The sequence below is a fragment of the Phaethon aethereus genome (genome assembly GCF_964289735.1).
Source record: "Phaethon aethereus genome assembly, chromosome: 2".
NCBI lineage: Eukaryota > Metazoa > Chordata > Aves > Phaethontiformes > Phaethontidae > Phaethon > Phaethon aethereus.
Genome location: NC_138582.1, coordinates 12,413,247 through 12,437,498, shown reverse-complemented (window position 1 = coordinate 12,437,498; position 24,252 = coordinate 12,413,247).

The window sequence follows — 24,252 nt, the reverse complement described above, 5'->3', positions numbered from 1 at the left end:
GAACACTCCTGATGAGCTGGCCCTGACAGAGCCTTAAGTAATGACGGTAAGATAGTGATGTAAACTGATCTAGATAACTTGGTATGCTGGGACCACTGAGATAAAACATGTGTGATATCATCAAAACCCGAATGACATTCTTTGGAAGGAGAGAGGTAGGAGGCAGACAGATCACCCTGTCTGACCATAAAAGAGATGTGCCACACATCCAAATGCAAGGTGACTAGCTGATGGGTGGAGACTGGATTCGAATTTCAGACTTAATACCTAAAGCTTTCATTCAAAAGGGATGGGGCAGGGTAGGAGGTGGGAGAGGAATTTGACTCCAAAATCTGAATTTTTTTACCTCTGTTGCAAAAAGTGCAATCAAATTCTAAATCTCAGCTTTTCCTTAAGGTCACTGGTGGCAACGACTTAAAAAAAAAAAAAAAAAAAGAGAGAAAACATACCAGTGACCTTTCTTTTGCTGCCATGTTGCTTCAGAGCTAAAGGGTGATTAGCAGCCACCTGAAAAACATATGCAAGAAGGGTGGCATAAAGACTCTATTTAACATTGTTGTGAAGCAGCAGGGGAGAGAGCTGCAGCTGCAAACAAACCTGTTCTTTGCTCAAGTGAAATTTTTGGCACAAAGATCAATATGGTGAGACCACAAATGAACTGCAGTTATGCTAATGTAATGTGAGAGGATTAATGCAGATTTTCCTTGTTTAAAACTAGGTTTTGGAGACCAATGTTTAAAAATGGTCTCCTTAACAAGATGCCCGGATTCCATCTGGACACTGATACTAGAGGTGGAAAGCAGACATTTATGCCTGGGTTCTTGTTTCTATGTGGGGTCATACCATCCTGTTACGAGCTGCCTGAAGACTCGATTCTCTGTGCAGCGATAGGCTGGAGCTAACTAAATTTTTATCATGTCCAAGCCACCAATAAGAAGCAGCAGTGGTAAAAACCACTTTTATTAGCAACACCCAGAGAACACTTCCCTCGTGCAGTGTCAGCTGAGACAGCGCTAAATGACAGGAGACAAAATTAGTTAACAGAAAATAACTCTTGTTAAACAAATTGGATTTTGTTCTTTTGGCAGGATGGTGCTTTCTGATTAATTTCTTAAATTAATTAATTAATTCTTAAATTCTTAGAGGGAATGTTTTTAATGCTCCTACACAGTATAAATAAGGTATATGTTACAATGGCTAAAAGTCAGATACCTAACAAATTTTAAAAGGCTGAAAATAGTGAATTTGGGGATGTTGCTAGGGATTGACACTAGAAAATGTTAACCTGTCTAAACCATTGAACATTTTTATGGATCATCTGAATACCATAAATATACACCAATATAATTGGTTAATTGCAGAATATTAAAAGATGGTAAGCTAATTACGTACAGAGATTGAGGTTACTTGTTCCATTCAAAGAAAGTATGCTTTAATACAATTAAATCTGAAATTATATAGTTAGGATAGAAATTTATGCATTTGATAAAGTGTGGAAAAATGTCTCCTCCAATGGCGTGACTGAGAAACTGTTAGGAGTCATGGCAAGTGAGTAATTCAGCATCAGTTTCTAAATATGTTCTGTAGCAACAACAAAAAAGACTAAATATGATTTTCTAGCATATGAACAGGGTAGAGGAATGTATGGAGGTGAATTATGTCTGCCTATAGCACCGGATGGATTGATACTGAAATATTTTCATATTCTGAGAGTCTGTATTATTTGAAGGATGTCTAAAATTTGGATTGTATGCAAAAAATACTCATGAAACAGCAACCCAAAGACCTGCAAAGAATTCCGTGTGTAACAATGTTGCAGGCTAGTTTGTTGAAAGGTGACTTGATCACAGTGCAGACAGAGAAAATACTACAAATTAAATGTCTGTTTAATGCCTCAAGGGGAAGGATAACAGAATCTGATGCCTGGAAGTTGAAAGGGGCACAAATGAAGTGAGGAAGAACAGTAGGGAGCATGGGGTCCTGGGATACACCGTTGCGGTACTGGTGAGTTTGTGTCTCAAAACTATTTAAAACTTTTCTCTATTCAGAAGTAGAATAGAGAACCTTCCCTTGAAGATGAGACTAAAAGTGCCTGGCATATTTAATTTAAGGATGTGCATCTGAGCAGAGGATACAAAAGAGAGTACACTAGGGTTTGAAGAACCTTATATGATCTGAGGACTGGAGCACTTCTGCTATGAGGACAGGCTGAGAGAGTTGGGGTTGTTCAGCCTGGAGAAGAGAAGGCTCCGGGGAGACCTTACTGCAGCCTTCCAGTACTTAAAGGGGGCTTACAAGAAAGATGGGGACAGACTTTTTAGCAAGTCCTGTTGCAATAGGACAAGGAGTAATGGTTTTAAACTAAAAGAGAGTAGATTTAGACTAGAGATAAGGAAGAAATTTTTCACAATGAGGGTGGTGAAACAGTGGACCAGGTTGCCCGGAGAGGTGGAAGATGCCCCACTGCTGGAAACATTCAAGGCCAGGCTGGACAGGGCTCTGAGCAAGCTGATCAAGCTGAAGATGTCAAAGCTCATTGCAGGGGGGTTGGACTAGATGGCCTTTAAAGGTCCCTCCCAACTCAAACTCTTCTAAGATTTTATGATTCTAAGATTCTATGATTCTGTGATTTTAGGATTCTATGAATAATGGATGCTGGACTTAAACATTGTATGTTCTAATGAAGCACAACAGAAGAGGTCAGACTGGATGGAGCTTTTCATCTTTACACTCCACAACTTAGTAGGATGGAGTGTTCCCACTTCCTGACAAAGACAACTGGCTGTGTTACAGTCTTCCATTAATTTTCATCAGGACAATACCCCTTTTTGTAGCGTTTCATTCCTGTCTCTTTTGAAGATTAGACCATGAGACGAGAGGGTGCTCAAGACCCTGTAGTTTGTGACTCAGCATTGCTAAAATATGGACAAATTATTGTAATGTTTCTGAAATTTTTTAAAATGGAACTGTAGTAAAAATAAGCAGTTAGAAAATATTATTGCAAATATCATGGTTATCAAAAGACTTGGACAAAGGTAAATAACTATAAATTTCTAAAAATTCTACCTGAATGATCCAAATCTCTAATATCAAATAGCAAGGCTGGCATGCAAATAAACATTTCTATATGAATTCTAGGTTTTGGTTTTGATACAGCTGATATGTCTACAGAAACTGTCCTCTTCCTCTATTTTGACATTCCTATTTAAACTCCAGCTTGAAATCAAACTCAGAGATCACTATAGAGGATATCAGTTAACTGTATTTTTCCCCATCATTTAAACAGTTGGTCCAAATTTAAACAAGTGCTTCAGTTAATTAAATTCTTTCCTTGTCATTTTCAAAAAAAGTTGTCTCAGAACAAAACCTGTCTAGTTTTGTCTGTGACACAGGTTAACAACTGCATCTTCTGCAAGACTTTAACGGTCCTTTTACTACCTGAAGGTCTAGTTTAACACAGCTGGCTTTTCAAATGTGATGCTCAAAATATGCTTTAACTTTCTAATGATGAGCAAGTATTGTTGGAGGCAAGCCATCAGTTTAGCAATAAACACAGGTTTGACTTAGCCAATTAACACACTTCTATATTCAGCAACTCCACCCTCAAGAATATGGTGATAATTTATACTAGCCTGTGCCTCACATGAGACTGTCAGAATTTGTTTCCTATATTTCAAGTCTGTAAATTGTTTGAAGAGTACTATACCACTAGAATCATCCCTAGAACTAATTTTTTTTCACTGAAGTGTAGTCACAATAGGAAAATACCGCTATGTGGTTTTGGAACCACAAGAAGATGCTTGTGTTAACGTTTTCAGTGACCAGGGTGTTGTTTAAAGACCTTGGGCAGGATACATAGTTTAATGGGCAGATTATGCAAAAACAGGTAATCATAAGGATATGACAATGAATATAGAACTCTTGTAAAAAAATACGAGGATAATATTTCAAACAGAAAATGCTTAAAATCTGTTTTCTACAGATTTAGAATATCCACAGTTTGAGCGGATTTCTTGTTCATTTTACAGAATCTTGTCTTTAATTATAATGAAGCTGATGACCTTTGTGATGTCCTGATAATCTCCAAAATGCAAACCTTCAAACAGATGCTGAAGAATAATAAGTGTGAACTTCACCTTCTTTTTCTCAGCACTGGTTCTAAAGCCTAGGTATGTAATTTAAACATTTAGTTTACAACCACAGTGTTAACTGTACCATCGTTTTGCATCTTACAGGTAGCAGACTTGTTCTGCTGTTCCACAGAGGCTCAAAAAGTTTGCAAAAAACCAAAGCTGAATCTTTTGAATAATCAAACACCGATATAAAGGCTGGAGAGTGTACAGACATAGTTTCTTGTGTTAGAAAATCCCTCTGGTTTTAACGTGTCACAGCAACACTATGAGGAAAATATGGAGGAACTTTTATTTCATTTTGAATTGAGTACTTAGATCCACAGAGGTGTGAAGTCAGTGAATTCCAGGTGAAACTGGTTATATCTAAGAGCCTGAATACATTTGAAAGCTTGGAGCAGAAACATTTGTGTACCAGAAGCATGCAGAAGAATACAGGTGCTCCACCTGTGTCTCTCAAGGGACACCTCACACCTGATTGATTTCTCTTTTGCTTCTGCTAGTAGTAGTAGAAAATTGTGCTTAGTATGGTCAGTTTTCAAGATGCTTGCTTGACTAAAATTAATTAGATATCACAGCATCCTCAGATTACCTTACTGTTCTCTGTTTATTAGCTAGTAAACTGAAAGGAAGGACTGAAATTACTTTGCCAAAGCCACACATGAGGTCAAAATTAGAACTTGTATTTCCACATTCTCAATTTTGTGCTGTAACAGCCTGATTATACTGCCGGTAGTTTATTGCCTTGCCAGTGCGGTATTCTTACTCTAGGTCTCCTTCTTTCTAATAGTGGTTAACTTTCAGACCATGTCAAATGCTCACTGGAAATGTGGGTGAGGGGGATTGGCCAAAACTGTTACTCTGACTTTTTTGATGGAGTTTTTAAACCTAAGATAATTTTTTTATTCTGTGGACACCTAGAGCTAGGCACCATTGTACACCCAAATTAAGGTAGACCTGAATTCTTCAGAGTTACATACCATAATACTTAATTAAATCAACAGAGGAATTGTTGGTGAGCATCCCCGAAAACCAAGACACTTTTATTTTGCTGTCTGAAGGGGCGCACTTAAATCTAAAACTCATGACCTGACTTTTAAGTGATAAGATTCATTATCAAGCGAGAAAATAGTTTTCTCTACAGCATGTTTCAGAGTAGTGCTGGGAGATTTTATTTTTTTAAAAAAGAAGACAGATTTCCAATATGTAGCGCCATGTTCTTAAATCTAGTGAACTAAGAATAAATGTGAGGTTTTTTCTTAATGTAGTTTGTCCTTAGACTTGGTAGGCAATACAGGATGCCTATTCGTATGAGAACAAGGAACGTATCTGGGAAGAATTCTTCTAGACACAATGAGGTCATTTGTTAACACTTTCCCGAGAAAACGGCTGTAATCTTTATCAGTTATGGGGACTGGCTTTCACTATATTGGGCTGACCCACTCCTAGTACAGCAGTTCAGTGGAAAGGAAGCAAACACATGCAGGTATTGGAAGTTCAAATACACAATTATAACTCCTATGTGTTAACGAAGAAGAAAGATAATGCTAAATGAAAAAACAAGGGAGACTTGGGGTTCAGTGGAAGGTTTCTGCCATATATCTTCTTAGAAAAGCTGAGAATTAGAAACTCAAAGCTTTAATGAAGAAGCAGTGCTAGAAGATCATAGGTGGACCCTCAACTGTGATGAACTGACAAGGAAAAAAATGAGCACTCTTGAAGGCATTAAAGAAAATCCTAATAAAATTCTCACACACCTTAGGTCTGTGAGATGGTAGCAGTAAATGTCATCCCTCTGCCTCTTGCCATCAGGATGTCCAGTTAAAGACCTGACAGCTTGCCTTTCACAAAACTGCCTTCACAAAGGATCAGATTAAGGATGTGATTTTTACTTGTGTTTCGGCTTTTTTCAAAAAGCAGTTATGAGAAAGGAGATTTTTACACGTGTTTATCTGCCCCAACCACCCCAGACGCTATTGCTGAAAACACAAAAAAAAAAAAAAGAGAGTAAAAAATGAGCAAAATTATGGTCATGTCCACCAGGCAATCGGTCTTGAGAAAAATCAGGACCAGCGACCAGGGGCAACTGCACAAAAGGTGTTGGTGCAGATGACACCAAGGGGACACAGCCACAGAACTTCAGATGTGGTGCAAAAAGTGTGTAACCAGCACCCAACCCAGGGCTCAGATAGCTGTAGCGCAGGAAACCAAAGGAGTGGGAGGAGGAGAGGCTTGCACCCACAAATCCAGTGCCAGGCTTCGCAGGAATGAAAAAGAGCTTATGCCATATTAGCCTTTATTCTCTACTACTCTTCCCCTGTTTACATGACCACGAGAAGTCTCTGCTTTGCTGACTCTTGCTGCCTGGGCTAGGTAAGGTCAGCTGTGCTTTCGAGGGGTTAAAGCAGTGGCCGGACCCCGCCGCTGCGCCTCAGCTGCCGCGTTTCCCCCCGGCGGCGCTGGCGGCCTGGCGAGAGGCGGCGGCCGCTGCCGGCCCGTGCCCCCGCGCCGGCTCCGCTGCGGAGGCAGCGGGAGGCAGCAGCAGCAGCGCCGCTGGCGGCTCTGAAACCGGGGACGGGGGCTGCCGGGAGGATTTCGTGATGTCAAAACGGGATTTTGTCAGAGATGATGAGGACCTGGGATGAAACCTGCTCTGTTTCACTCGTTTCGCTATGGCACCTGGCCAGAGCACGCAGGCTCGCTGGGGTGCATTTACTGGTGCAGGTAGCGCCTTTCCCGTTAGTGCACCCTTGGCGCGGGCGCAAGTAGCGGAGATGCTGTCCACCACAATCCAGCTTTTTCCATCACCTCCTTGCAAGCAGCATTACAACTACAAACAAAGCTGTAAGCAGGGCGTATAAAGCAGCCCTGTAATTACAGTGACTTAGTGGTCCTTTGCAGCGTGAATGCGATCGATTGTGGGCACGCAGCAATACATGCCCACTGCATGGAAAGCGAGGCAGGAGACTGTGGTACATGACATCAGATCATGGCTGCCCCAAGGATACTTACTTTTGTTTTTCAAAGCTTCTGCCTGCCAAGATGATGGCTAGTGAGCTCTTTGCACCCTCCATTAGAGAAATGACTTATTTCTCAGCAGTACTGAAATACTGGGCAAAAAAGGAGAAACTAATTAGCTAAAGGTTCCTTCCTCTGCCCTGTGTTTTAAACAATCTTGCACACAAGGGTTTTACCTGTTTTCCCTTTGCTAACACAGTCTGATTAGATATGAAAGCAGAAAATTCAGGGATAAAATATACCAGTATTTTAAAAGAAATCACATCAGTATCAGTGCATTCCTTTTAGGCTTACTTACTGTCATACGTAAATAGATGTGGCTGGATATTGCAAGCAAATGAACATCCAGATAATACTTTACATTCCAGGTCTCATTCTAAGGGGTCTGCTTATTCAATGAGTTATCAGAACTAGATATTTGACTTGTTGTGGCCTACCAAAATGTGTCAGGCTAAATTTTGAGCTAACCTAAATCATCAGAGTTCCATGTTACCCATGGACCATGGACCAAAGATGAATTCAACAAGTGGAGAATCTGTCCCATTTCTTTTTCAGGCCTTTCAATAAGTTGCTTTTGAAAGGGCTCCTAGCCAAAAATTATGCATAGGAATAGGAAAATAACTACAAACATAACATAAATGAGACAGAATAGAAATCTCTCTGCATTCGCTCAGTGAACACCATGCAGAATTCATCATTTCTGAGGGAAACTTGCCTTAGCCAGAAATTTCTGCCAGAGTGCTGTCTCTGCTGGGTAGCAATATCATTGCCCCAGTCCAATAGCTGGATGATCAGGACATTCTTCTAGGTGCTGGGAGATATGGATTCAATTTCAAATACACTGAGTAGTACTGTTGGGGCTGGCAGTGTTCCTTTTGGCTTCAAACCGGTCCAGATGTATTACTGCCCCAGCAGTGTCTCCTTGTGACACAGCCAGCTGGAGCAGGTAGCGGCTGGACAGGTTCCTGTGTGGTCCCTGAATAACCTATGGGTTGGTTTCAATGTGCTGGGTTAAAATTGCTAGGTGTGTTACCGTTGACTTACATCAAAAATGGGGGCCTGTACTCTTTTACTGGGATGCTGGGGCATTTTACAAAAAAAAAATCAGAATTGTCTCTTATTTTGTCAAGACATTTGGCAACTCTGCTTGCAGCAGCTGGCTCATAGGCTTTGGCCCCTAATTGACTATTCAGAAGTGCCCAGCTCCTACTAAAATCTAGGTCATCCATTCCTGCCATTGGCTTATTCTGACCAACCTGCCCTTCAAGATCATTGTAGCAGTATTTCCAGATGATTATAATTCCAAAAATTTACTCAAGAAATAAATGTGATATCTATTCATTCTGCATTTGTATCCATGTCTAGTGCTCGTGTCATTTATAAGGTGAACCCTCTATTTCTATACATGACTAGCCTTCTTCTTTATTCCTTGTTTCTGATGTCTTATTACAAGGTGCCAGTTAAAATTCTCTTTAAAATCAGAAACTCATCCCATATGTGACCTTTCTTTATATTCAATAACAAAGACACCTGCCGTTTGACCTTGTCATCTAGACATTTGTCACTGTCAGCTTGGGATTCCAAAAAGGTTTTCAGTTCCTTTGAAACAGTGCCCTTCTCGCTTTTGCAGTGAACCGATGCCTTGAGAGGCCAGCATGGGCTAGTGACATCTTCACAGTCACCGCAGATCAAAATTGTAAATTATTTTTTGCAAATCAAGTACTGAATCAAATACTGCAGCTGTCTCATGAAATTCTACCTCCTTGTGAGAAAATCTACTGATCTTCAGAAAGTGGAGAGCTAAAACCTCTTCTTGACTAAATCAAGAGATCTATGAGCTCAACAGGAGTTACTAGATGGAATTTTCTGGCCTGTATTATGCAGGAGGTCAGACTAGGATGGTCTAATAAGCTTTTTTCACCTTAAAATTGATGTCTCTATCAGCCATATCAGTGGAATCACCTGAAAATACATCATTGGAGGTTCTAACCCATTTCTTTCTTTTGTCCTTTTTTCTGTGGCAGGAATGTTTTCTGTCTGTAACTCCATTTAGTAACCTTAATTTTTTTCCTTCTTGGAGGAAAAAGAAAAGTTCCCCATACTCAGATACACCAAGTTTAATTATTCCCCAAAGATCAGTAGGTTTTTGAAAGGGGAAAGGAACAGAAAAATGAAAAGGTCAGAGATTTATCCTGTATCGGTTCTTGTGAATGCACACAGTGTGCCTAACACCTTCGGGAAACTCTCATTGTATACTCAGTTTAGTATGTTACACATATTTTGTCTCAGTATTTCTTTTATTCAGATTATCATATTATTCTGTTCTCAGTTACAAAACTGTATGATCTTGAAATGGTTTGTAATGGGATACTTAGATTTACTCTTAACATGTTTAAATATTTCAAGTGCACTAAGAATTCTGAACCAAGCAGTGGCTAGACTAACACAGTTATTTGCAAAGCATTTGAAAATAAATTCTTCACTCTGTAGACCTCCAGAGAGAAACACACACTCACAAAAGGTAAAAATAATGAAATAGAATTGAAGTCAACATTTAAAAATACAGTTTATTTTTTTTTTTTAAAAAGTTAATGCTACAGTTGTCCCCTAAACAAATAGCACATATTCTGTAAAGTCAAAGTTGAATGTAAAAGAAATGGAAGGTATAGAAATGCACAGTTAAGGCATCCAAACAATCTTAATGTGTGTCAGTGTAATGAGATAAATATGCATTAAAATCAATCTACTTTGGGTTTTGTCCCAACTTGTATTAATTTGACTTAGCAGACATATTAAGGGTTTTTTTTCCCCTTTTCTTTTCTTTTCATGATGTCACTCTAAGGTAGAATTAAAGTTATTTTGATATCTTATCTGTAAAAAGTCTGATTCAACATCTTTAAAGTTTTTTTTGCATCAGAATAAAATAATTCGTCAAGCCTAAAGAGCAGATGAGAAGTCACTGAAAGGAGAAGACAACTGTATGGAGCAAAGAGCTATTAGGAATGAATTATTAGGAATGAATACATGATACTGTTCACTGATCAACTTCCCTTTGTCTTCTCTTCCCATGATGACAAAATCAAACAGCTTTATGGACGCTGGTCAGAGATAATCTAAATATCTTCATCATCACCAAAGAATTATCAAATTAATTCCTAATATATAAGGTATGCATAAAATGCGTACTAAAATTAAATTTTTACTGCTTAATTACTGACTAGGGGGTCGTGATTAAGATAGTTTGCAATTTCAGAATCAAAGTAAATAACTTAATTAAATATTACATTACAGCCTCTGGGGAACATTACCTACATTTTAAGCAGAAAGGGGAAAAAATTTGAACATGTTAATGTTTTTCTTCACTAAAAGAAACAGTAAACATTGCCATGATTAGATAAATCTTTTTTATCTACCAGCATTAAGAATAGGACATATGCATCCATTATATCTAAATTTTTAATAACTCTTGGCATATTTCACCTTTACTCATGCAAACACCTTGTCTTCTTGCTGTATTGTAAAATTCAAGGTATGTTTTTTAGCTAGTTGCCACTTGTTGAACACTAACCCAAACCATTTATTTGACTATATTGCAAAAAATACATCAGTTTAGCTCACGGATAAGTTAGAATTCTGTTAAACAAATCATTTGTGCTTCCCTGGTTGTTTTTGTGAATCAACAGCAAACAGCTTTTACTAGCTAAACAAATTTTTTGTCATCAGGTGCAATCTTTTGTGTTTGGGCTCATTAAATAAGTTTCTGGTCTGTAATATAAATAATTTTTTTTACCAGTTAGAGAGCTGATTCTTCTTTTTAAAATAAGTTTTTGAATTAAGTTGGTACCCAAAACATTATGTGTTATGAATAAATTCTCTGAGTATATAGCTTGCTGTTCAGACTTCAGTGTTCTTATTAGAATGCTTGGGGCTTCTTTGTTTCCATTTGCATCATAAATCTCAACACTGTAGATGCAAACTTATTTTTTCCTTAAATCATATGAATGTGTAAGATGTCACATCTAATTCCCAGGCCTTATTTTAATTCTTTGACTGTGTTGAGTATTTCAGCCTTGTGAGTTAAACTTAAGCAACTATACAATAACTGAATTCTCATTGGTGATCAACCGTGTTGGTTGTTTATTCACAACAACAGCAACGGCCCAAAAGAGGGAAGCTTGAACCATAATTATTCTTCTCTTTTTTTTTTTTTTCCCCCCCCTTCATTCAGTTCCTAGTCTTTTCTTAAGAAATATATCCCCTCTGGCCTGAAAACCTATTCCCCATGTCCTCTGGTTCCAATATTGCAAGTAACCTGAAAATATATTAGTTTAAGGAGAAATAAAAAAAACAACTCCAAAATCATTGATAGCATAGTCAAGCATCTCTTGCTATTTTACCTCAGAGGCCCATTTTAATTTTTAATAAGCTTACTGCTGTTCCTGGTCTTTTGGACTACAGTGCCGTTAGTAAAGAAAAATGCCATTTGGTATTACTGGAATGTAAGGAATAAGCAAACAAAGAAATAAAATAGCCTTTTATGAAATAACTGTAAGGCTTTCCAGCATAACACTGGAAAATAATTTGCAAAACTATTTTTCCTGTTCCTTAAAGAACCTAAGTGGAAATATTTTGTATATGCTCTGCACACTGAATTCTGAATATATATAAATGTGCATTTTTCATGTATAACTCTTCATTTTCCAACTTGTCTCTGTGTTACAATACTAAGATAGTTTTTAATTCTAGATAGGTAGCACTGAAAAATTTCTTTCTCTTGTTTTAGTTACAACTCAACTGCAAACACCTGTCATGAATAATGACCATGATCTAGGGCTTATTATTATATGAATGAACAGTTTTGTTATTAATATTATAATGCTTCACTTACAGATAGTTCTTTTCATCCCTGGTGATCCACTATAAAGTCAGTAGACACATTTTTGTAGTTTCAAAGATGGTTACTACCAAAATATGGATGCATAATTCTGCGTATGAGCCAAGAAGAAATCTTTTTAGGAATGCAGAAAGGAGAACATTTATTCTTTCCCGTGGAGGTAGTGCTTAGGCATACCTGTTGTGACTAAGTATCTGTCCATGATGCGCAAATGGAGAACAAAGACCTGTTACTTACCCCAAAACACTTACAGTCTAAGGACAGTCCTTACAGCCTTTCCCTGTGGAAGGGAAAAATTTACTCTTGAGACATGGATAGTTTGATACAAACTGGGAATATATTGTCTTCCTCTGTTAATTCTCAGAGACAGAAACGTGCTATCTAAGAACCATTATTTTATTAATTCTTATCATAACTTAAGTACAGGAACTGCAGAACCTTTTATCTTGTTAAAGTAATTATTTACTTCTGAATACTCTGATTTATCTAATGTACCCTGCTGCCAGCAGCATTGAGGGATCTAACCTAAAGGATATTTAGACATGAGATATAATTTAAGTTAGCAACTTCAGCTCTGACAGTGAAATAACCTTGGAAATTCACATTACCTATCAGTTTTCTCACCCATTGTCTGTGTTTAGAGAGTAAGGTTTTTGGTTTCTTAGTGTCTGAGGGTGATATGTGAAACTGGTAGGTAAAACTCCTAGCTCAGTGCAACCTTTGACTTTGGGATCAAAAATATCTGTTATGATTCTACTTACTAGCACTGAAACACGTAGTGAAATCTCTGTGTGCCAATAAATACGGAGGCCAGTACTTTCACAGTCGTCTTGACATTATAGCAGCAGTGACATTATAGCAACCCATGAGCCAGACTTATCTAGAACTTCAAGGCATCTTGAATTTCAAGAGTGCCATCATCTGCACTTGAGAGTCATTTAAATTTAAATCATGTTTAATTTCTTACACTATTTCCCTGTGGTCTGCACCCAAAAAACTGGACTGTCTCTGAGAGTACACTGTACGTGGCAGGGTAGTAACAAAATTTGATCCATCTAATAGATTGTGAAGGGCTCTGGGTTTGCCAGCCCAAATACCAGCAGTATTTCACTGGAAGTCTTGAACTTGGACATCATGCTTGTGTCACTTATTCGGGTGATTGTGTACGTTTGGTACCCACAACAGTAATTTCCTCACAGTTGGTATCTTCTAGTGATCTGCAAATGCTACTTCACTTATGATCACTGGCAGCATCTTTCTTTGTCTGCAAAACCTCCTAGGTTTGGGTACCAGTTTTCCTATGTTGTTGTTGAAACATATCTTCTTCCCACTGCCTTGACATTGACTATGTAAAGAGGCACATCTGCTTTTGTTTATTATGCCATTCATGTCAGCTGTGTTTTGCTGTATATTTTTTTCCCTTAGCTACCTCCCAGCCTTTGTGTCCACAAAAAGGGGTCAAATAGAACCTGATACACATTGAGCCAATTGCAGCCCTGTCTTGGGGACTCAGCCGGCAGCTCAGCCGCAGTACATGGAGCACTGTACAATACTGAGAATTGTCACCCATTCCTTCTCCAGGACAGAAGAAATTGCAAGTACAATGAATAAGTGTTTTAGCAGACACCAGAATATTCTGAAATAATTTTCTTGACTGACTTTTCCCAGTTCCTGTCTTGAAGAATAAAAAGATATATTCCTACAAAAATTATTCAAGCCCCTTCAGCTGGCTGTCAGTGGGATCAGCGCAGTGCCTGTCCAAAGCAGGAATGTATTAACTTTACACTGGGGTAAGTTCCTGGTCCAAAGGAAACAAATATCAGTGCTACATCACTTGGGGTCATATTTATCTCCTGAACTGATTCACAACACAGTGGTCTTCCAACTTCCTCAGAACGCAGGTGAAAGATGTCCTACACCATGATACCTTCATCTGTCACTGCTGCTAGGCATCATACGCGTGCAGGATCAAGCCCAGTTTGCACACAGGCAGCTATCTGCAGAGAAAATGGTGGCAGTGACTCATTACATGCTACTCTTGCACCCACACAGTGTGTCATGGTCAAACGTGCACTCAGGTGAAGGCAGGTGTTATCCGGCAGAAGGAAGAAGAGGCAGCGACTCGTAGTGCTGGACTCCTTCCCTATCACACCGCACATGTGGCACCTGCCCCATGACATCTCTGTTGCATGACAGGGCTGGCCATGATGGGTCCTACAGCCTGGGCACTGCACCCAAGCCCTGAAGCATCAAACACAAGTTGTGTCGGTTTTAAAATGTACTCATCCAAAACCTGCTTCCATTTAAATGGGGATGAGACTTGAATGGTTTTTAGAAAAATCGTGTTCCATGCACCGGTCTTTGCTGCAGGAAAGGGAGAAGGTACTGTACACCCTGCTGACCCTCTAGCAGAGAGGGCCAATGTCATATTTCAAACACGTGCTTGTGCAATGCTGCCAGGCCGAAGCACGTGTAGTGTTCAAATGGCCTAAATGCAGAAGTTAGAAATGTTAAAAAACTTATGTCAAACAGTGGAAGGAAAAATTCATCTGGTCACTTTTTATGTTACAAGTGTATTTTATGTGTATTTTAAATAGACTACTAACAGCTTAATAGGGGTTAACAGGCTTTTACAGATATGAACACGTAAAATTATACCTGGAGAATAAAATATGGTAAGCCTCAAGCTCTGATTACAGCTGTAACAAGCGAGATCTGTAGCAGTATAAAAAAAATGCATTCTCATTTCACATCACCTGTTTATAGGAATCATGTGTGCATGCATTTGACCATGTGGCTGCCTGTACCTGTCCTCAGAAAGTGGAGGTGTCTTTTTCCAGCCATTGCTCACAACATGGTCGGGTAGTTGTCTGGGTTATGTGTGTGCCTGCAAAACCTGCATGACATTATTCAGTTGTGCCAACAAAAAGAAGATGTGGAGGTCACACCAGGGATTTGATGGACTAACATGAAAAATTCACATAAACTCACATCATTTTATATTTCATGTAGTTTGAATTTCATACATATTGTAAAAAGAAAATAAAATCATCTTCTAATACTTAATCAATGTTCTTATAAATGTCTTTCTACCAAAACAGTTTGAACAAACTGTTGTTTGTGGCTACAGTTAGAAATGCTGATGTGTCTTTAATAGCAAATGTCCAGACATCAAAGACTTTAACATCAGGTGATCAAATGTCACGTAACTCTCTGTTCACAGCACCTTCCCTTCTCTACATTTTGTGAGCCACACAAGGAACTGCACTGGTAACCCTATAGTCTCCAGCGTACAGAAGACAGCAGAAAAAACGTGGTAAGGCACAAACATAAATTGTATGTAGACATACTCCAGAGATGCAATGGCTTACAGCTGGGCAGCAACACCAAACAGGATTAGAAGGTTTCACACCTTCGTTGTCCCTCACTGGACACACTCCAGCACCTCAACGTCCTTTTTGTAGTGAGGGGCCCAAAACTGAACACAGGATTTGTGTTGCAGCCTCACCAGTGCCGAGTACAGGGGCACAATCACTTCCCTACTCCTGCTGGCCACACTATTGCTGATACAGGCCAGGACGCTGTTGGCCTTCTTGGCCACCTGGGCACACTGCTGGCTCATGTTCAGCCGGCTGTCAGCCAGCACCCCCAGGTCCCTTTCCGCCGGGCTGCTCTCCAGCCACTCCTCCCCAAGCCTGTAGCGTTGCATGGGGTTGTTGTGACCCAAGTGCAGGACCCGGCACTTGGCCTTATTAAACCTCATACAGTTGACCTCAGCCCATCGATCCAGCCTGTCCAGATCCCTCTGCAGAGCCCTCCTACCCTCCAGCAGATCAACACTCCCACCCAACTTGGTGTCATCTGCAAACTTACTGAGGGAGCACTCGATTCCCTCATCCAGGTCATTGATAAAGATATTGAACAAGACCGGCCCCAGAACCGAGCCCTGGGGAACACTGCTTGTGACTGGCCACCAGCCGGATTTAACATCATTCACAACTCTCTGGGCTGTGGATACCTGTGGATACCTGGTCTGGCTAAGGCAAACGTGGCATTAAGTACCTCATCCTTGTCCTCATCCTTGGTGACAATGTTCCCTGGCATATCCAGTAAGGGATGGAGATACTCCTTGCCTCTCTTCTTGTTGTTAATATGTTTATATGAAGCATTTTTTGTTGTCCCTTAAGACTGTGTCCAGACTGAGTTCTAGCTGGGCTTTTGCCTTTCTAATTTTGTCTCTGCTTGACCTAACAAGATCCTTATACTCTTCTTGGGTTGCCTGCCCCTTCTTCCAAAGGTGGTAAACTCTTCTTTTTCTCTTGAGTCCCAGCAAAATCTCCCTGTTCTTCTGGTTTTCTTCCCCACCAAGTCATCTTGCGGCACATGGGGACCGCCTGCTCCTGCACCTTTAAGATTTCCTTCTTGAAGACTGTCCAGCCTTCCTGGACCCCTCTGACCTTCAAGACGCTCTCCCCAGGGACTCTCTCAACCTCTTAACAGGCTGACGTCTGCCCTCTGGAAGTCCATGGTAGCAGTTTTGCTGATCCCTCTCCTTACTTCACTCAGAATCAAGAATTCTATCATATCATGGTCGCTAAGCCCAAGACGGCCTCCAACCACCACATCTCTCACCAGTCCTTCTCTGTTTGTAAACAGCAGGTCAAGCAAGGCACCTCCCCTGGTAGATTCACTTACCAGCTGTGTCAGGAAGTTACCTCCACACACTCCAGGAACCTCCTAGACTGTTTCCTCTCTGCTGTGTTATACTCCCAGCAGATGTCCGGTAGATTGAAGTCCCCTACAAGAACAAGGGATAGTGATTGCGAGACTGCTGCCAGTCACATGCAGAATGCTTCATCTGACTCTTCATCTTAGTTGGGTGGTCTATAACAGATACCTAGCATGATATCTGTTTGCTTTCCCCCTCATCCTTACCCATAAACACTCGACTTGGTCATCACAGTCGTTGATTTCTATATAATCAAAACACACCCTAGCATACAGAGCCACCCCATCGCCTCTCCTTCCATGCCTATCCTTTCAGAAGAGCTTATAGCCATCCATTGCAGCCCTCCAGTCATGACAGTTGTTCCACCATGTTTCTGTGATGGTGACGAAGTCATAGCTGTCCTGCTGCACAATGGCTTCCAGCTCCTCCTGTTTGCTGCCCATGCTGGTGTAGATGCACTTAAGCTGGGCTATCGATTTCGCCCCCAACACCAGCATGCCACCCTTAGGCTCATCTCTAGTGAGCCTGATTTTATCACCTTCCTCCTTTGAATCTAGTTTAAAGTCCTCTTGATGAGGTCTGCCAACTCATAAGCAAGAATCCTTTTCCCCCTTCGAGATAGTTCAACTCCATCTTCTGCCAGCAGGCCCAGTTCTGTGTAAATTGCCCCATGGTCATAAACCCCAAAATTTTGCTGACGGCACCAGCCCCTGAGCCGCATGTTAACCAGGTGTGTTTTCCTGCTCCTTTCAGTGTTCCCCTCTGCCACTGAATGGATTGATGAAAACACTACCTGTGTTTTGCTGCTGGAGTCCTGCTCCATCAACCAGTCGCCCCAGCGCTCTGAAGTCCCTTTTAACCACTTTTAGACTTCTTTGTGCAACCTCATCACTGCTAACCTGCATAATCAACAGCAGGTAGTAATTATAATAATGAATAAGCCATAGATAAATGCATAACATCTCACCGAGTGCTTAGAAACTATCCTGTGCCAGGTATTTCTCAATAGAACCAAAAAGCGCAGGTAGAAGTAATAAAGATGGTTTTGTTAGAGGGAATTCTCTTTCCTGTTAGGCACGTATAGCATCTCCACAACAGTAATCCCAACCTATTGACAGGGTCCACTATACATTAAAATCAGCAGCTTGGCAATTAGAAAAAAAAAATGCTGTGTTGGCTTGCAAAGAAAATGTGATTTGTGAAGCTCTCAAGGTTTCAGTCCAGGAGTTTTGTTCTAAATGTGCTGCCTCCAATACTTTGAATCCTCATATGAAAACAAAGTGCTCCTCTAATGTGACGTGTCATTTTGCATAGTGTTCTGTTGGGTCCATTGCTCTTATACTTGTCGTTCTAGGAAAAATACCAGTGCTGGCTTGAGATTTGGAAGATTAGCATTAACAGGATAGAAAAGAAGAGGGCAGCTGTTTCATGATGGCATTTAGATAGATGATCTGTCTGCTGCATAATCCACATATCATCTACATAGCCAGTCAGCATAAGGCAACCTGGTAAAGTTTGTGTGAGAAAAGCCTTCCAAATCTAGGCATGTCTGCTTATTATGCTCCCTCTCCCACAGACAGAGAAAAATTACTGTTGTGTAATTTCACTAGCCATACTGACAGTTTTCTTCAGCTGCCTGCTGTAGGATAAAGTTTGGCTCTAAAACTGCAGTGTTTACACTCATGTTTAATAAATTCTGTGATAGTAAATTCTCAGGCTTGTGAGGCAGAGAAAAGGCCTTTCTGGTTAAGCATTCACACTTCGGGGTACTTATTTCTAATGACTCATAGGAGCTTGTGAGATTGTCTTGTTGTGATAAGCATAGTCACAATAATTGTGATACCAAATTGTGATAGCTGTGAAAGGCTCCCTAGGGAGTCAAGAGCTCAAATACAATTAAATTTAGTTGCGTCTGTAAATCTCAGGAGCCTTTTATAATCTCAGTCTATCTGTTATGAATTTATCATGAAGCCTGCTGCCTCTTGCTTATCACTACTGCTGGGTGTGATCAAGTTCTCTAGACAAAAAGCAAGTTGTGATTGAGTAATGCTCAGATTTTGTTGCGGTTGTGGGGGTTTTTTTGGTTTTCTCTTTGTTTTAATAAAATAATTTCAATAGAAAACTTTAAGCAACCATAGGGGAAAAACGTAACCAGGTCTGAAGTCAAACAGCATAAACAAGATTATTTAGGGCAAAGTAAAAGTCAGTAAAGGAATAGAATGATAGGAGTTTTTCACTCAAGTGGAAAACTCTTAATTATACAGCAGATTTCCAGGAAAGGAGAGTAGAAGTTATTATAATTTCTCTGCGTTCAGTGCTTCAGGTCCTGTACCAGCCCGACATTGCTATGGTTTATATCTTTTCAGAATACAGAATCTCATGTTCAGAGAAAGCGTGTAACCTCGATTAACTGAAGTGCGGGGTTGCATGCAGAGATCACTTGTTCCTCCTTAACTCCTTGCAGCCTTTTTGTCAGAAATCCTGCACTTCAAAAACCTGTGTACCTCTCTTATAATCCCCAGCCCTCTTCCCTTTCACTACTTAATCAAGGGGAAAGAATATACTAATGAATAAGAATTGTGAGCCTAATGAGTAAGAACTGTGTTTTCCTTTCTGTAATGATTCGTTTACTTGCAGCATGTTATTCAGCTACTGCAGGGCTTTGTACACAGGGCTCCTGGCATGGAAAAACCCTAGTGAACAAGGCAAACAAAACCAGGCTTCGTGCTGTGTGGAAAACAGCTTGTTTATGTTGGTATGCTTAGTAGATATTTTCTTTAAAGCATACCTTTGGTTTAACAAGATTTAAAATCCTGTGTATTATGACATTTTCCTCTCATTCCTTGTGCTTTTGTTAAATTTTAAGAAGTTGCTTGAATAATGCATAATATCATATGAAGCAGAGTAAATTTGTTAATCAATGAGTATGAAATCAGAGATGAAAACAAGATAAACATCACCTTTTCAGTCATGTACTCCATATCCCTGTCAGAAAGGGGTTTTTTTCCCCTGTAATCATCAGTACTTTGTCCTGTTCCCTTTTCAATGTAGTAAGCACTGGGAATTTCATCATTGCATTTGTGGGAATGAATTGGAAGTTATTCTTCATACAAAACCTGCATTTTTTCAATGTTTTTTGTTCAGTATTTAAATTAGATCTTTTCTGGATATGCCTCCACAGATGACATTTTGTACAGCTTATTTTGTAGAAATGCGTCCACTCTTCCATTGGCATTAAATCCCTTTAAGTGTAATCTGAATCTGCTATTTGTGGTTCAGAAATCTGTAGGAGTTTTGCTTCCACACAGTGAGATCTGCTAAATAATTAAAACTTAAAAAGCTTTTCAGAGAAGCCTTTTTGAATCACATCTGTTACTTCTTGTAGGAATTTTCCCTCGCAGATGTTACTTTATTTTCTTGTTTCTTTTAGGGTCCTAATGACATCTTAATCCTATTCCAGCTACCGTTAATAAAGCGAATCTTCATTACAAGCCTGTCAAGTTGCAGAAGGACAACTATCACAAGAGGCCAGGAGTGGCGGATGCTCTGCCCCAACGTCTGGTGGAAGTCCTGCCCCTGCCAGCTGCCAGTGTCCCACTTGCCCCCAAAGTCCTGCCATTCCCAGTCGCCTGTCCCATTTACAGCCCCCACCCCTTTCCCCTGGGGGTTGCCATTTTGTAAAGCATCACGCCCTACGTGTTCCAGAATCCCCTTTCATATATAATTATATATATTTTTTATGTATATTTATAAACACACAGGCAACGCTATCTGTGAATATGGAAAAACAGAACAAAATCCTGTCTTCAGAAGAATGCACGTATGAAGACAATAAGGAAGTGCCTCAAAAGGATTCCCAAGAAAGACCACATGAACCAGAGGAACCGGACAATAGGCCTGCGAATTGAAAACTGTATCTTGAGGTAAGTTTTGCACAGAGAGGACAGGCAGTGGGGGAATTCCCTTTGCCATAGCTCTGGCAAAGCTTACAAGTACCTGTAAGACGGTTATGGAGTACAGGCTGGTGCTACATGAGTTTCCTTGCTTTTATGTTGATGAAAGTTTCATAAACCTTGGCTGAATGACCAAGAAGGGAGAAGGTAGAAGTGTGCCATGATCTGTTCACGTTCTTGTCCAGGACTGCTGCAGTCAAAGAGAGGAGAACAGGTACAGAAGGAAAAGTTGTAAGTGGTGTTTGAGAGAAAAAAAAAGGCTGCAGAAATCTGAGCAGCAACCAACGCCCCTCATACTTTGTGGCTATTCCCTGGGAAAGATGGCCCTGATCTCTGCTGATTGCCTCCCCACACTGCTGGGGTGTCACCTTCTCTGACAGCCCCCGTCCACCCACAGCACATCCTGCTTCTGTTGAAATCCCTTCACTGTGCTGGGTCCTGCCCAGCTGCCCCAGACAGCCCCACACTGTCCAAAATCAGGCCCTTTCCCTTGGCCAAAAACCCTGGTCTCACACCACAGGGGCTTGTCCTTCAGCCTCTGTCACAGAGATGCCATGCTGAGGTGGCATCCTCTGGAAAGGTAAGCAGGGAGGAGGGACTGGGTGGTCAGCCGGAGGCTTGAATTTCAGATTTTTCTGCAGATTTCTTACATGTCTTATGTGTCATCTGGTTCTGATGACATCCCTGCAGGTTAGATGAGGGCAGCCCTGCTTGGTGTGCCCTTTTTTCACAGGTATCCATTTGGAAAGCCTATCCCCCCAGCACACACCCCACCTGTAAGTACTCCAGTCAGGAAAACAGGTTCCTGTTCTCTTACTTACAGGCCATCCACCTTTCACCCGGCACCTGGGTATTTACACGGGGTGGACGCTGGAGAGATCTCCAGCCTTTGGTGGTGGAAATTTCTGGATTTTTTGCCAGACCTCAGAATTCATTCCTGTAATTCTGCAGCAGTCCTGGAGCTATCTGGATTGTTTTATTTTGTGCTGCTATACTAAGAACCAGAGGCTGCAGGGGTTGCATAAGCTACAATGTAGTGCAAACATCGTGATGAACATGAGAAAAGTACTGAAAAAAACCCACTTTCTGCTTTATTTTAAAGACTGTCCTCCCCTGCCATTGTGGCTGTCTCATACACAGTCAACTAAACATTCTATATATCAAGGAAAGTGTCATAACAATTCATTGAAAGTGTTGACCATATTGCAAATTTTAATCTTACCTGAGGTCTTTGGAGTCTACTGAAGTGGTGTTTATATATTATTTGTAGATCCTTATCTCAGGAGAGATCTAACAGTTCAATACACCAAACCAGAAATATCCCTCATAACATAGTAGGTGGGCTGCAGTTCTGTAGGTCAGATGAGGACAGCAAAGCTGCCAAGTGTGATGCAATTCCACCACAAAAAAGGCATCCTGTGTTTTAACTCTGCAGGTTAAAGTTGTGTTCAGTCCTATGGTTGTCAGTCTATGGAAGCTGGGGGAGGGAAGGTTTAACTTTCTTTAAGAAGCACTGAAAACAGATGAAATTGTCATAGAAAAATACGAGAAGAACTTTTGGACTTTATTTCCATTTCCCCCAAATGGATGAGATGATAGATAAAAAATAGGCTTCATTCAGGGAGTTTAAGTAAAAGGGTAAAAGTAATTATTGAAATAAAAACTGTCATCAGTTCCAGCAGAACAGAGCATCTGCTCAAGATGGATATAAAATGGAGATTAAGAGATGATGAGAAAATCAGAAGAACAAATTATCAAAGCAAGCGAAAAAATACAAAGTACTTTAAGGCTATGAAGACATTAGGAAAGTGAGTGAATCATTGCAAGTCAAGGCTGTTACAGAGGAGATCAGGAGAGGACATGCCAGAATGATAAGGGAAAATGTCTCTCTTCTCACCTCATTCATAGCTATTTTAAACAGGAAGTGGTGGAGGGAAGTAGCATAATTAAATTCAAAGTAATTGAATAAGGAAGTACTAATCCACCACTTTTCTAGGAAGCACAGAACAGTCACTAAACTACTACCAGTAACATCCATTACTAATATCAGCTTCTTGTGAGTCTAAGTGTCCCAAGGGCCAAGATCCTTCCTTACCCTCACAGCCTATCTGCAGTGCAAGGCTTACTGTCATAAGTCTAATATCCTCTCTGAGTTAAGCAGAAGAGGGAACAATTTGGTACAGGCTTATATGTGAAGAGTGTTTTTATGAAAAGCTTTATTTCAGAAAGAATAGACTTAAACATCCTTCTGTATCTCAGATATTTCCATAACCACCATTTTCTCCTTTAAGTACTTTTTCTGCTCTAGAAACTATCACTACAATCACGTAAAGCTATAGAAATTGCTCAGTACAAAACCCTGATGATATACATTCTTTCACCTAGCTATTCTCCTTTTTGACTTGTCTATGAACCTGCAGCAATTTTCCCTATTCTTCTTGCCTCCTTTCCCTTCCCTGAGCAGCCACTTAAACAATAATTCTCTTCTAATTCTCTGTCCCTACAAAGAAAGGATACCATTTTTTACTTACTGGCCAGGTAAACCAAACAACATGACTGAAATGTAACAAAGGCGCGACAGCTTGTCTTGCAGTGCCACATTTCTACCGTTATGAGATGCCTTTGGTAATCAGAGTGTACTCAGTTGAGATCATCTGAGTCAAAGTGGCACCTCCATTAATTAGCATATTTTGGAGAGCTTTTTAAAAGATGTGCTTATGTACACTATGGCCACTGTGGAAACCAGAACAATTAAATGTGTCTTCAGCCTGCTTTCTGCCAACCACTTTCATCTGTGCTTCTCAGACAAGGACAAGGAGCAGGTCATGAGTTGGTTAAGTGTCTCCTTCCAGCCTGGCTCCTCATGCCCTTCTGCCTCCCTGCTACATGAGCAAAAGCATGTTTGCATGACCAGGATGTGTAGGAGTTCCTTCTGTGGGATCTGTGCATGTCTTATCACATTGACAAATATTTGCATGGTCCAGCTCTTGGTCAGCTGCAATCTGCAAGTCTAGGAATTCCCGAGGCACCTGCAATGTCAATGACAGAAAGATGTAGGACAGAGGAAACAACTTCAGTAAAAAACACATAGAGATTTAAAATATTTGTATAGGTTTGCCTGATGCTACAGTTTCTGTGGTTTTTTGGTGAGTTTTCTTTTTCAAATTGTGAATATCCACAGTTTAATTGGGAAGGTGAAAATATTACTGAAGGCAGTATCTATAATACCCATTGTGCAGTTATGGGCACATCACTTTCTAAAACTACTTTTGTGTGTCTGCATTAGATTCCAAAGAAGGTACCTCGTAGAATTAGGCTAGACCTTATGTGTTTATTAAGATAAGCTTGTTGCTAATAAATACCTCCTGGTGAATAATAATTCAGTACTATGAAATAAATTGAGAAGCTATTCAAATTTTTAATCTCCAAGGTGACTATGGCATAAGATACTAGCTATTTTTGAAGAGTAAATAGAAGGTCTTTTAACCTGCTGGAACTCATTGAAAATGTTGAAAGAAGTTGCAAACA